This window comes from Dasypus novemcinctus, chromosome Y, assembly GCF_030445035.2.
Source record: "Dasypus novemcinctus isolate mDasNov1 chromosome Y, mDasNov1.1.hap2, whole genome shotgun sequence".
NCBI classification, from domain to species: domain Eukaryota; kingdom Metazoa; phylum Chordata; class Mammalia; order Cingulata; family Dasypodidae; genus Dasypus; species Dasypus novemcinctus.
The window spans coordinates 17,391,451-17,404,523 of record NC_092216.1 but is presented as its reverse complement, the minus strand read 5'-3'; the positions used below and the strand labels follow the sequence as shown (position 1 = coordinate 17,404,523).

The following is a 13,073-nucleotide window of genomic DNA, read 5'->3' as shown; positions in this document are numbered from 1 at the left end:
TTACATTGGCTGGAATGCTCTAAATTCATGAAAGCTTTTGAGAAAATCTTCAATTCCCAACCCCTTAAAAAAGTGGATGAACAGTGAAAGAATTAAAAGAGAGAAGTAACGATCTGGACAGATATAGAACAGCATGCCTTTGTTCCTCCCGTATCCCCAGCTGCAATCTGGTGATGAAGAAATCTCAGAAAGCACTTTTAACAATCAGGTAAGATCTCATCATCAAATAAGAACATTGATCTGGTGCCTCTGTTCCCACTTTGCAGACCATGTTTTTTTTTTAATTCCTAAGGTGTAATTATACATTTCACATGCATTTGTGAGATAAGATAAACACTATGTTTATATCCCACCTGAGTCAGGCTTAAAGGTTTTCTAAATACTGTGAGTGGCACTAGAAACTTCATGCTGTCTTAAGTCAGTATCTTTAGTATTAAGCTACTGGACTCTATAATTAAATATCACAGATAGACTTTTACTGACAATCAATATAAAAATCTGGCCCTGAAAGACCAGAACAGAAATATGCAATTTTCTTGATTTAAGGTGGTCAAAATATGGTTTTTAAAAAGCTCTGCACACTGTTTAAGACAAGTATGTGCAAGAAGCCTTTTTATGTGTGTGCTGACTTTATCATGACAACTCTAGCCAGTTCTTTATGAAGGATTAGGAATGCACGTCTTCAGCAGTGCACATGAGAAATAAACTCTGAAAAAGGCAATTTCTTAGGTTTAGGAGGACCGTATTCTGGGAAGTACTTCAGAGGAACGGACAATAATTTTAGGATTATAGCCAAGAAGGACTGGAAGACTTCAGGAGATTCTTCAGCTTCTTCTAGATTTTGAATGTTGAATTAGCCACTGAAGTGTGATATCTATATTATCCTTTTCTTTGCAGGAAACTGAATAGCAGCAAATTTCTCTATCCTGAATAGCAGAGAGATTCATTTTTTCAATTAGCTGTTTCTCATCCAAGGCATTAGGAAGATCTCTCTTGTTTCCAAGTACTAGCACTGGAATTCCTTGTAACTGTGGTTTGTCTAGAAGATTATGTAGCTCATTTCGAGAGGCTTCAATCTTTTCACGATCTGCAGCATCTATCATATAAACAAGAGCATTGACTGCTCTGCAGTACCGTTCCCACATGCTCCGGAATCGAGGTAGCCCTCCTATGTCCCAGATCTTTATTGTGACGTTACCTTTAGTTACTTTCCTCATGTTGAAGCCCACTGTGGGTATCATATCTTCACTGAATGGACCTGACGCGATGACATTGACGAAGGTGGTCTTGCCCGAGTACTGCAGCCCTACGAGCGTCAGCTCCATCTCCTCTTTCCAGAAGAGCGACCGGAACCAGTCCAGCAGGCGGGAGATGAGCGCCAGCAGGATGGCGACCGGGAGAAAGAACAAGCGACGGGCCTGGCGGGCGGCGGCGGCAGCTTCTACACAAGCGGGCCTCGGCCCGGAACCGGAACCGCAACGGCTCCTCGGGACCCCGGCCCGGCGCGGCTGGCACTGGCGGGCGGCGGCGGCCGGAGCCAGGAAGCCCAGTCTGGAGTCCTTTATAAGAGAATATAATTCAGAAAGAAAAGAGAGAAAGTCATGAAAGCAATAAAACCCAGAAGAGAAGGAAGAGACCAGCAGACATGGTGATGTTCCTTTCCATGTGACATGACAGAGGAGTCTGGGATCACTGGCAGTCTCTTCAGTATGAAAACATCACCTGATAATGCCTGAATTTGGACATTGTTCTCAGCCTCAAAATTGTAAATGTGTGAGGTAACAAATTCTATTGTTAAAAGACACTCCATTTCATGGTATCTGTATTTTGGCAGCTCAGCAGACTAGAACAAATTCCCACTCCCGTGCACAGAAATTAGAAGGAAAACAGGTTATGTGCATGAAACCATTCTGAAACCCTGCTGCAGGGCATACGTCATTAGATTTCAAGGTCTGAAAGTCATCTATGAACCATGATTTGTCCTCTGGTCCTAATGGAATGGCAGGACCACCCTATTCAGGGGCAGTTTCCCCTTATCAAATACGGGTACTCTCCACAATCCCTGGGGATAGGACTCACCCTATGAAAAAACTGGGGTAATGGCCAGACCCTGCCGTCCTGAGAGCACATCCTCCAACCTCTGAGAACACTCTGATGGTAGCAGTCTTCCTTAACACTAGCATGGAAGGTTCACCCTCTCCAAGCACCCGGAAATACTCACACACATGAGTAGGCCCGCTCTCTTGGCCTGAAAGACATCTTTGATCCAATCCTCAGATTACATAATACTGCCTTTGAAATATTTTTTTCTCCATTATGTCCATTTTCTATCCCTTTTAGTCCAGTCTGGCAGAGGTTCCAGGCAGAGCTTTCAAAAAACGTGATGATTTTGCATGTAGTACACAGGAGCCAAATCATCAGAAAGTAGGACTTTCCACAGATCTTTCCTGGGTAATTGCACCTCCCATATGACTTGCACTGACATAACTGATTCTATTTTCAATTAAACCCCACATGGAGCACTTTCTTTGGGGAGTCACTTTCATAAAACCCAGAATTTGCCAACTCATTGGTTTTTGTTTCCTTTGTGTCCCAGAGTTCAATTCTCAGCTTATCCCTTTCCTCTTTCATTTTACTATAAGCTGCAAGAAGAAACCAGGCTGCACTTTCTAAACGCAACTTGGAAACCTGCTCAGCTAAATATCCAGGCTCAACAATTTCAGGTCTACCTTCCATTCTACATCAGAATCAGTTTTACAATGTTCTTTGCATTTTAAGACAAGGATTGCCTTTACTCGGAGTCCAGTAACACATTCATCATTTCTGCCTATGGCCTCATTAGAAGTACTTTTAGTAGTCATTCGTCTACCAACAGTCTCTTCAAAGCAATCTAGGCTTTTCTATCAAGCGACTCACAACTCTTTCAGCCTCTACCCAATAACCAATTCCAAAGCCATTCCACATTTTTGGTATTTGGACTAGCAGCATCCCAGTTCTTGTACTAAAATCACTTTTAATTTCCTGGCTACTCCATATTATACCATGAAATGGGTTGGTTTAAACACTGGGTTTTTACTGGCTTACATTTTGAGGTATGGAAAACTTCCAAACCAAGGTGTCCAAATCAAGGAAATGCTTTCTTCCTGATGATTGGCTGCTGGTGATCCTTGGCTCCTTTGCCACACAGCAAGACACATAGTGCCTGGCATGCGATGATCTCTCCATTCTCTTCTGGGTTTAGTTGATTTTGGTTTCTCCGTTCAGAATTCAAAGTTGTCTTTGGAGGGGTGTAGGGTGTCAGAATTATCACCTGCTTGTTGCAACTCACAGTATTAGCCTTGAGATTCCCCTCTATAGCTCCTCTTTCTTCTGATCAGTGTCCAGCCTTTGCCTGGTGTCTTAGCCTAAGACAGCTATCTCCAGGTCATTTCATTCTGTCCCCGAGCTATTTTTTATAGGGAAACATTTGTGTGTTTGCATTATTAAACACAACCATCCACACCAAATCACAGTGTTATACAGTTTCTAGATCAGGGTTTCTTAACAAGAAGTCCATGACCTTGAACTGAAATACAAAACAAAACAAAACAAAATGAAAACATTATTCTCAAGGGGATGTGTTAGTGTGGGTGTGACATATTCATATTATTACACACAGTGAGGAATTGTTCAATGGTTTTCACCTGACAGGAAAAGGGTCCATGGAAAATAAGTTTAAGAAACTTGCACTAGATTTTCCTTTAGCTTTCTTTGAATTCAAACTAACCTCCCAACGGTACCTTTCACTCACTATAATGTGCTACCACCAACTCTACCCATTTCCCCACATTTATAATCCATATTAAACTTTCTACATACATTTGGATTCAATTACCCTCTGAAACCACATGCTGAAAATAAGCAGGGATAGGATAGCAAAACAGACAAAACAGACTTAAATTGTAAAAACAATTATAGGGGATACAGAAGCCTATCTCTAGAATAGACCAGATATTGGGTCACAATGAAGCTCGAAATAAATATAAAAAACAATGAAATTCTACAAAGCACCTTCTAGAATCAAAATAGAATGGAACTAGAAATCACTAACAGAGGGGAAAGAGATAATATCAGAAATGTGTGGAGGCTTAAAAACACACTGCAAAATAATTAGTGGGTTGTAGCAGTTTGATATGGGCATGAATTCCAAAAATAGACATTGGATTATGTTTGTCATCGGGTCTGTACCTGGGCATGATTAAGTTATGAATAGGGCTTTGATTGAGCCACATCCTTAGGGCATTAAGTCTCTACCACTTGCTGTGTGGGGACCCACAGATAAAGGGCATGGCAGAGGACAGTCAAGGTTTCTTAATGTTGGAGTGATGACATTCAAGTTTGATGCTAAAATCTTAAGTTCAAGTCCTGGGAAGTAAGCACACAGAGTAAAGAGAAGTAAGCGCCAGGAAGAGAAGAAACCTGAACCAGAGAGAAGCAAGACCCTGGAAGGGAAGAAGAACCCTAAACCCAGACAGAAGTAAGACCCTGAGAGGGAGGAACCCAGGAAGCCTGAAGCCCGGCTGACATCACTAGCCATCTTGATGCAACACGTGAAAACAGACTGGTGAAGGAAGAAACTTATGCTTTTCAGCCTGGTACCTGTTAGCTCCTACCCCAAATAAACACCCTTCATAAAAACCAACCAATTTCTGGTATTTTGCATCAGCACCCCTTTGGCTGACTAATACACCCCATATGGCAACTCACATTTTAGGAATGTTCAAATTTTACAGTGCATATTTTTGAAAGAAAGGGAAGTAATTGCTACTTTACTGTCTCAGCAGGTAAACCTAAGTGAGAACTTGAACAAAAATGAAAAGTTTCTCCATTCAATTTCCAGAAATAAGTTTTGGAAATAAAGAATCACAAAATTAATTTCCCTTAACTCTTGATGTTTTTCAACAAAGAATGTCTAACCTTATAAAAGTGACTAAGAAAAATCTTCAGAAATCACCACAGTAATTATTGCCTGTCCTGGTTTACTCAAGACCACCCATCAGACCAGAAGAAATAAAGGTGTATGATCTTGCATGCAGTTACTCTTTATTATACACTTAGCATATACTAAGATTACACTAACATAGGCATTAATTTCTGGTGGTATCAAAAGTGGACCTCAACTGACATTGGGTTTTACACGATTTCCCCATTCTCCACTGTTTTAGAGGGGTGTAGATACTGAACGCATCTAACCACTGTGACTCTGTGACTGTTAACAGCACTTTTCACACTCTGTATCTGGGCCTTGCCTGCAGGGTGCTGGGAGGGAAGGAGGGCAGAGACGGTGTGAAGGTGGAGAGTACAAGGAAGGTGATTGTTGTAGAGACTCTAGGTGTTTTCTCCAGTAACAGAGGATGAGGGTGAGTTGAGCAAGTCAGAAACTGTGTTTTGGTTTTAGGTTTGACTTAAAACTTGGTTTAACAGAGAAACTCTTAAGATTTAATAGTTTCATTTCAATTGCAACCTTGAAAGAGCTCTAGGCTCTATGACATTTAGAAAAGTGTAAATGACGTACAGAACAGTGCAAACTATGTAAATCCTGAAGGAGTTATTTTAAGGTATTTTCAGTCAAAACACCTCGGGAATCAGCAATGATTATTTGTATTTATTTGTTTTACAGCAAGATAACAGTTGGAAGGCAGATGGGCAAGAGTGATCTCTAGAAGAACTCATAACATTGAGACTTAAATCCCTGTCTAACAAATCAGAGCAGCTCTGGCTTCTGCAGCAGCAACATCCTCTCAACTCTTCCAACTAAGTCTCCCTCCTTCAGCCAATCATGTTCCCTACCCAAAAATAAAGGGAAGACTTAACAAAGAGCATTGAGATACCGGTTCTGGAATCAACTCCTAACCACATTAATGAAACCATTTAGGGAAAAACTCAAGCGCTGTCATATAGAATCCTTTTAAAATCAGAATGCAAAGATCTGGAATAAAGGGGAAAAGGGTATGTGGAAGAATACTCAGGAAAGGTAGTTGAAACTACCAAGTACCACATGGTGATACAACTAGAAAAAGACCTTGAATAAAGGGGAAAGTGGTAAAGAGACAAATGAGTTTTTATGGCTAAGAGACTTCAAAATGAATCAGGAGGTCATCAGAGGGTTCACAGTATGCACACCTCAGCAGGATCCCAGAAGGTACAATCCAGGTACTGGTGCTCCTGAGGGCTACGGAGACACACAGGTCATGGCAGATGGTTCTGGAGTTCAGTGCCGTGTCAGTGGTCCTGACTTTGGAATTTGTTTTGCAGAGTGTGATGAAGTTGGACTCAGTTGTAACCTGTCTACACATGCCTCTTCTTTTAGTTTTATTGAACCTGTGGTTGGGTGCTGGGGTAGGTGTGTACCCAAGAGACTTGAATCTCTGGACTGACCATGTGCCAGCTGGGCTATGAGCCTCAGCCCTGGCTCGTTTGACATATTCAGGTCAGCTAACAGGGTGGTGAAGATGGTCGACCACCACACCAGGGAACGGAGAGAGTCTACAACTCCAGGTAGGAGAATCCCATCCATCAACCATGTGGGATCAATGCCCCTTCTTGATTTAGAGGTGGAGTGGACATCACCATCCCAGGGTCCACAGGATGGAGGAATAAAATTTGGATTAGAGTGGACTTACTTGTATTCTATTATAGAACAACTGTGACTCTAGCAATGGAAGAAATTATATCAGTGATGTTGGCAGTGGCCAGTATAGTTCATGAGAACAGGGGGATGGAAGAAGAGACATGATGTGGGGGCATTTTTGGGAATTGGAGTTGTTCTAAATGACACTGTAGGGACAAATGCTGGACATAATATATACTGCCATAACCCACTCAATGTACTGGGGCAGAGTGCAATCTACAATGTAAAGTATAATCCACGCAGTGCAGCAGTGCTCCAAAATGTATTCACCAAATTCAATGAATGTGCCACAATGATGAAAGAGGGTTTTGATGTGAGAGGTTTGGGAGGGGCGATATATTTTTTAATGTAACATTTTTTGTGATCTATGTATCTTTAAAAAAGAATCAAAAAAAAGAAAAAAAGAAACTATACTGTGGCAGCCTGAGATTAGTTTATGAATCTCAGAAAGAGAAAGATTGTTTGTAAACTAATATGTTCCTCTGGATATGACAGCCTTCGATTGCATTAAATTCGGTGGAGGTGTCTTTGATTGAATTACTTCTTAAGACTGAGTTAGGGCTTTTCAGATTTGATGATGCCATCGGGTGTAATGCAGGTTGAGTGCCCGCCCCCATGCTGGATCTGATGTGAATGGGCACTCACTCAAGAAGACACAGGAAGACAGACCTATGTCATTTTTTATCCTGCTATGTGACAGAAAGGAGAAGGCAGAATCAGCTAAATCCCCAGGGAGAGGTAAGCCATTCATCTGATAGTTTGCAGGTGACTTAGGGAAGAGAATAGAAGAGCTGAGCCTGAGAAGTCCTGGAGAGAAATGACCTCTATGCCAGGAGAGAGAGGACTGGAACACAAGAGGGAAAGAAGAGACCAGGCAGAGAACAGCAACCATCTAGCTCCAACATGTGGCAACTGACTTTGGTGAGAAAGCAACCTTCAGTTGGACTTTCCTTGACTTTGTAACTGTAAGGTTTTATCCCAAATAAAAACCCTTAAAATAGTCAACAGATTTCTGGGATTTTGTATCAGCATCGCTTCTGGTAGACTAATACATATACCATAAGAAAGAAAATAGACAAAAGGTAGTACCTATTGTTTGACTCATTCCATATAAAGTCTAAGTACATATAAATTATCATGATGGAAACAAAATAGCACTTATATGCGGCAGAGGAAGGACAGATTGACTGACGATTGTTAAGGGGTAGAGTTTTTATTTGTTTTTGGTTTACTATTAGTGGAGTAATGAAAATACTCTAATAATGACTGAAGTGATGCATTCACAGCTCTGCAATTATACCAAATACCATTTAGTATAAACTTTGGATAATTTTTATGCTTTATGAATATGCATCCAAAAATTGATTTTTAAAAAATCTGTGGACACAAATTATCTATTACTTACAAATAAAACAATGCCCTCTCCATCTAAGATTAGGAACAAGACAACGATGCCCACTCATCACTGTTATTCAATATTAGAGGAGTTCAAGCTAGAGCATTTAAAAAAGAAAAAAAAAAAAAAAAACAATTACAGGTATCCAAATTGGAAAAGAGGAAGTTAAACTCACTATTTGTGGACAACATGACCCTCTGTTTAGAGAATTCTGAAAGGTCTGTAACAAAACTACTTGGCCTATATTACAATAAATGAGTTCAGCAAAGTGGCAGGATGAAAGATCAACATGGAAAATCAGTAATGTTTTTGTATACTAGTTACTCAGAAATGTAATGAGGAAATCAGGGGTAAAACATCCATTTACAATAGCAACAAAAAGATTCAAATAGTTAGGAATCAAATTAACCTAAGTACAGGACCCACAAAACAATGCTAAAAGAAATCTTAGATAGTTTTCAGTTACCAGGGATTGAACTTGGGACATCTTACATGCAAAGCAGGTGTCTTGTTCCAAAATACTGTTTCAGGAAAAAATGGATGAAAATTTCCCAAATCTCATGAACAAAATGAATTTACATGTCCAAGAAGCATAGCATACCACAACTAGAATAAATCAGAAATAAACCTATACACGGCACACAGTATTCAGAACTCCAACTTAAATATAAAATTCTGAAGCATCAAGGGAGAAACAAGCCATCACATACAAAGGCTGCCCAGTAAGATTTATTGCAAATGTCTCATCAGAAACCAGAAAAGTGAGAAGACAATGATATGATATAATTAAGGTGCTGAAAGAGAAAAATCACCAGGGGAGAATTCTTTATCTGTTAAAACTGTCATCCAGATATGAAGCTGAGTTTAAAATATGCACAAAGAAATAAGAACATGGCTCTTCAGAAAGCGGTAAAGGAGTTCTGCAGCCCAAAAGAAGAAGAAAAACAGGAGAAGGTGGCTTGGAAGATTGTGTAGACTAAGTGAAGAGTATCAGAAAGGATAACCAAAGTGTGAAAGGACAGATATAAATAAGCTATGACAGAGGAAAGCCAAAGCAGAAAATCGTGGAAGTAAATAATGCATTGATAGTAATAATGCTGAAGGTGAATGGATTAAACTCCCCAAAGATTTAGGCTGACAGAATGGATTTAAAAAATAATAATAAATGAGTCATCCATGTGCTGTTTACAGGAGACTCACCTTACACCCTGGGATACAAACAAGTTGAAAGCAAAAGGTTGCAAAAAGATATATCATACATTTTCTTTCATAAATTGCATACAATAATTTTGAGAGCACCAGGTTAGACTACTGCACTGAGGTTTGCTGTTGTTACAAGGAACACATATGTTCATTTATAAAATAATAGAAATGGCAGTGTTAGTGCCTTTACAGTTTTGTTTATATTTGAACAAACAAATGAAGCATAATTTTAAATATTTAATTATTTTGAATCACCTACATGTTAAGGGAAAGTGCTATCTTTCTTTACATAGTTATATGTGGTCTCTTTCCAACATGCACACACACACCCACCCACGTACACAATGCTATAGTGCTGATATTATCTTTTGCTTCTCTTAGCATGGCATAATTATACTTTAATTCAACCCCTAAAAAATGATACAAGGTACAAGATCCCAATAAAAATAAGGCTGATTCTATTTCTTTATGTCCTTTGAATTTATTGCTGAAGCCTTTCCTATTGTCACCAAACTAGGCTACCTTATTAGTTTTTATTTTTCCACAGTGTTCCTGTGTCTAAAAAGAACTTGCAAAGCATTATAACTTTGTCGATATGAACAGACATAGATGAAACAAAATGTGTGTGTATTTTTTGTATTTGGTGTCTATTCATATTGTGGTGGGGTAAGTGATTTTGATGTATGGTCTTGGTCACAGAACACTGTATATAGCTCTGTTCTAAATATATAGCTACTTTATTACCTAACTTAACCACTATAAATACAATGATTTCTTTTTAATTCTTGCCTTGATATATTATGATTTACTTATTAAATGATATAATTGAGAAATAACATAACTGTGTAAGTTAAAATTGAACATTATTTAAAAGTTTTCATTTCTAATATTTGATCACTGTGCTGGCTTTCATAGCTGCTGGGGTCTTAACTCAAGGAGAAAATGTTGTTATTGTCCTTTTCTGTGTCAAAAAATTGCCAGGTGTGAGAAGTTTTCCTATTAAATTGGATTCTCTGTTTCTACTAAAAAAAAAAAAAAAAAAAAAGATATGTCATACAAACTGTAATAAAAATAGAGCAGGAGTAGCATAAAACAGTCTTTGAAAATGCAAGAAAGTTACAAGAGATATAAAAGACATGATATATATTCATATATATATATACTTTTTAATTTTTTAAAGATACTTAGATTACATAAATGTTATATTAAAAAGTATAGGGGGTTCCCATATGCCCTGCCCCCTTATCGACCACACACTTGCCCACATTACCAACATCTTTCATTGTGTGGAACATTTGTTACAATTGATAAACACATTTTGGAACATTGCCACTCAGTGTGGGTTACAGTTTACGTTGTAGTTTACAAACTCTTCTGCACAATTTTGTAAATTTTTATGAGATATTCAATGGCGTGTATCTATTATTAGAAAGGACAAACCACCACTAAGGTGTAGCAATGAGTAATATCTATGCACCTAAACACAGTGCCCCAAGGTAAACTTTGGCAAAGCTGAAAAGAAAAATGGATGTTTCTATAAGATAGTTGGAGACTTGCACACATCCCTCACATCAACAGACAGAACAAGTAGACTGATGATCAACAAGAAAAGAGAGAACTTCAACAATATCATAAATGATCTAATCCTAACAGAAATATACAGAACATTGCTCCCCAAATCAGCAGGTTACACGTATTTCTCAAGAAGTCATAATTACAAATCAATGAAATAATACAAAACAACTTCTCAGTTGATGATTGGATGAGACTGGAAATCAATAATAGAAGGAAAGGGAGAATTCACAAATATGTGGAGACAGAACAACATTCCTGAACATTAGTGGATCAAAGAAGAAATTATAAGAGAAATTAGTCATCAAAAATCTCTCAACAAAGGAAGTTCTAGAACCAGATGACTTTACAGGTGAACTCTACCAAGTATTTTGAAAAGAATTAACACGAATCCTACTTAAATCTCTTCCAAGAAATTGAAGAGGAGGGAAAATTACTCAACCCATTTTATGAAGCCAACATCACCCTAATACAAAACCCAGATAAAGATACAAGAAAAAAAATGTAGAGAACAATCTCTCACATGAACATAGATGCATTAATTCTTAACAAAATATTTGCCAATAAAATTCAATAGCATATTCAAAAAATTCTACAACACAACTGAGTATGATTTATTCCAGGAATGAAAGGGTGGTTCAACAAAAGAAAATCAATTTACATAATCACCATACTATAAATTAAAGGGACAAAAGCAATGATCATCTCAATGACACAGAAACATGATCCAAAAAAATCAAACATCCTTTCTTGACAAAAATACTTCAAAAGGAAGGAATGGAAGGAAATTTCCTCATCCTGATAAAGGGCATACATGAAAAATCCACAAACAATATCAATTAAGTGGGGAAAGGCTGAAACTTTTCCATCTAAATCAGGAAAAGACAAGAATGCTCACTCTCATCACTCTTTTTAATAGTGTGTTAGAAGTTCTCGGTAGTGCAATTAGACAAGAAAAAGAAAAAAAATAAACAGCATCAAAGTTATAAAAGACAAAGTAAAACTCTCACTATTCATGGATGATATGATCCTATATTTAGAAAATTCCTGAAATATGTATGACAAAGCTACTAGAGCTAATGAGTTCAGCAAGGTGGCAGGGTACAAAAACATGTGAAAACATTACATTGAAAAGTCATAATGTTTCTATATACTAAAATTGTAACAATGAGAAGAGGAAATCAGAAAAAACAATTCCATTGACAATAGCAACAAAAAGACTCAAAATAACCAGGAATTATATTAACTACAGATGAAAAGAGCTGTATTTGGAAAACTACAAATCACTGCTACAAGAACTCAAAGAACACCTAAAAAAATGAAAAGACATTCTGTGTCCATGAATTGGAAGCCTAAGTACCATGAAAATGTCAGTCGTACCAAAACCGATCTATAGATTAAATGTAATCACAATCAGAATTCCAACAGCGTACTTTACAGGCATGAAGGACAAGTGGGCCCAAATACCCAAAGACATTCTAAAAATAGAAGAGAAGAGCACTCACACTGCCTAACCTTGAAACATAGCACAAAGCTACAGTGACCAAAACAACATGGTATTGGCATAAAAAGACACGCTGATCAATGCAATAGAATTGAGTGTTCAGAATCGACCCTCAAACCTATGTTCAACTAGTTTTTGGGAAGCCTACTAAACCCACTTTACTGGGACCAACAGTCTCTTCAAAAAATGGTGCTGCAAGACCTGGATATACATAAAATAGTGAAAAGGAGCCAGTATCTCACTCTCTATACAAAAATTGACACAAAATAGGTCAAAGACCTAAATACAAAAGCCAGGACCATAAAACTCCTTGAAGATAAAATAGGGAAATATTTTCAAGATCTTGCGGTATGTAGTGATCTCTTAAATATTACACACAGAGCACAGGCAATGAAAGAAAAAAATAGATAAATGGGACTTCCTCAAATTTAAACACTTTTGCACCTCAAAGGACTTTGTCAAAAGCGTGAAATGGTAGCCAATTTCATGGGATAAAATCTTGGAAATCACCTATATGATAAGAGTTTCATATCTATGATATATGAAGATGCTACAACATGGGGAGCTGATGTGGCTCAGTGGTTGAATGCCGGCTTCCCACATACAAGATCCAGGGTTCAATCCCCTGTCGCAGTAACACACACACACCCAAAAAAGGTGCTACAACTCAGCAATAAAAATAGAAAGAGAAACCAGATTTTAAAATGGGCAAAAGACTTGAATAGACA

General features: G+C 38.1%; 1 pseudogene; it reads right to left on the bottom strand.

Annotated features, from left to right (window-relative positions):
- Positions 1 to 824: 824 nt before the first annotated feature.
- The window catches only part of LOC139438267 (ADP-ribosylation factor-like protein 8B pseudogene), a 122,477-nt pseudogene continuing 110,228 nt past the window's right edge, over positions 825 to 13,073 (bottom strand).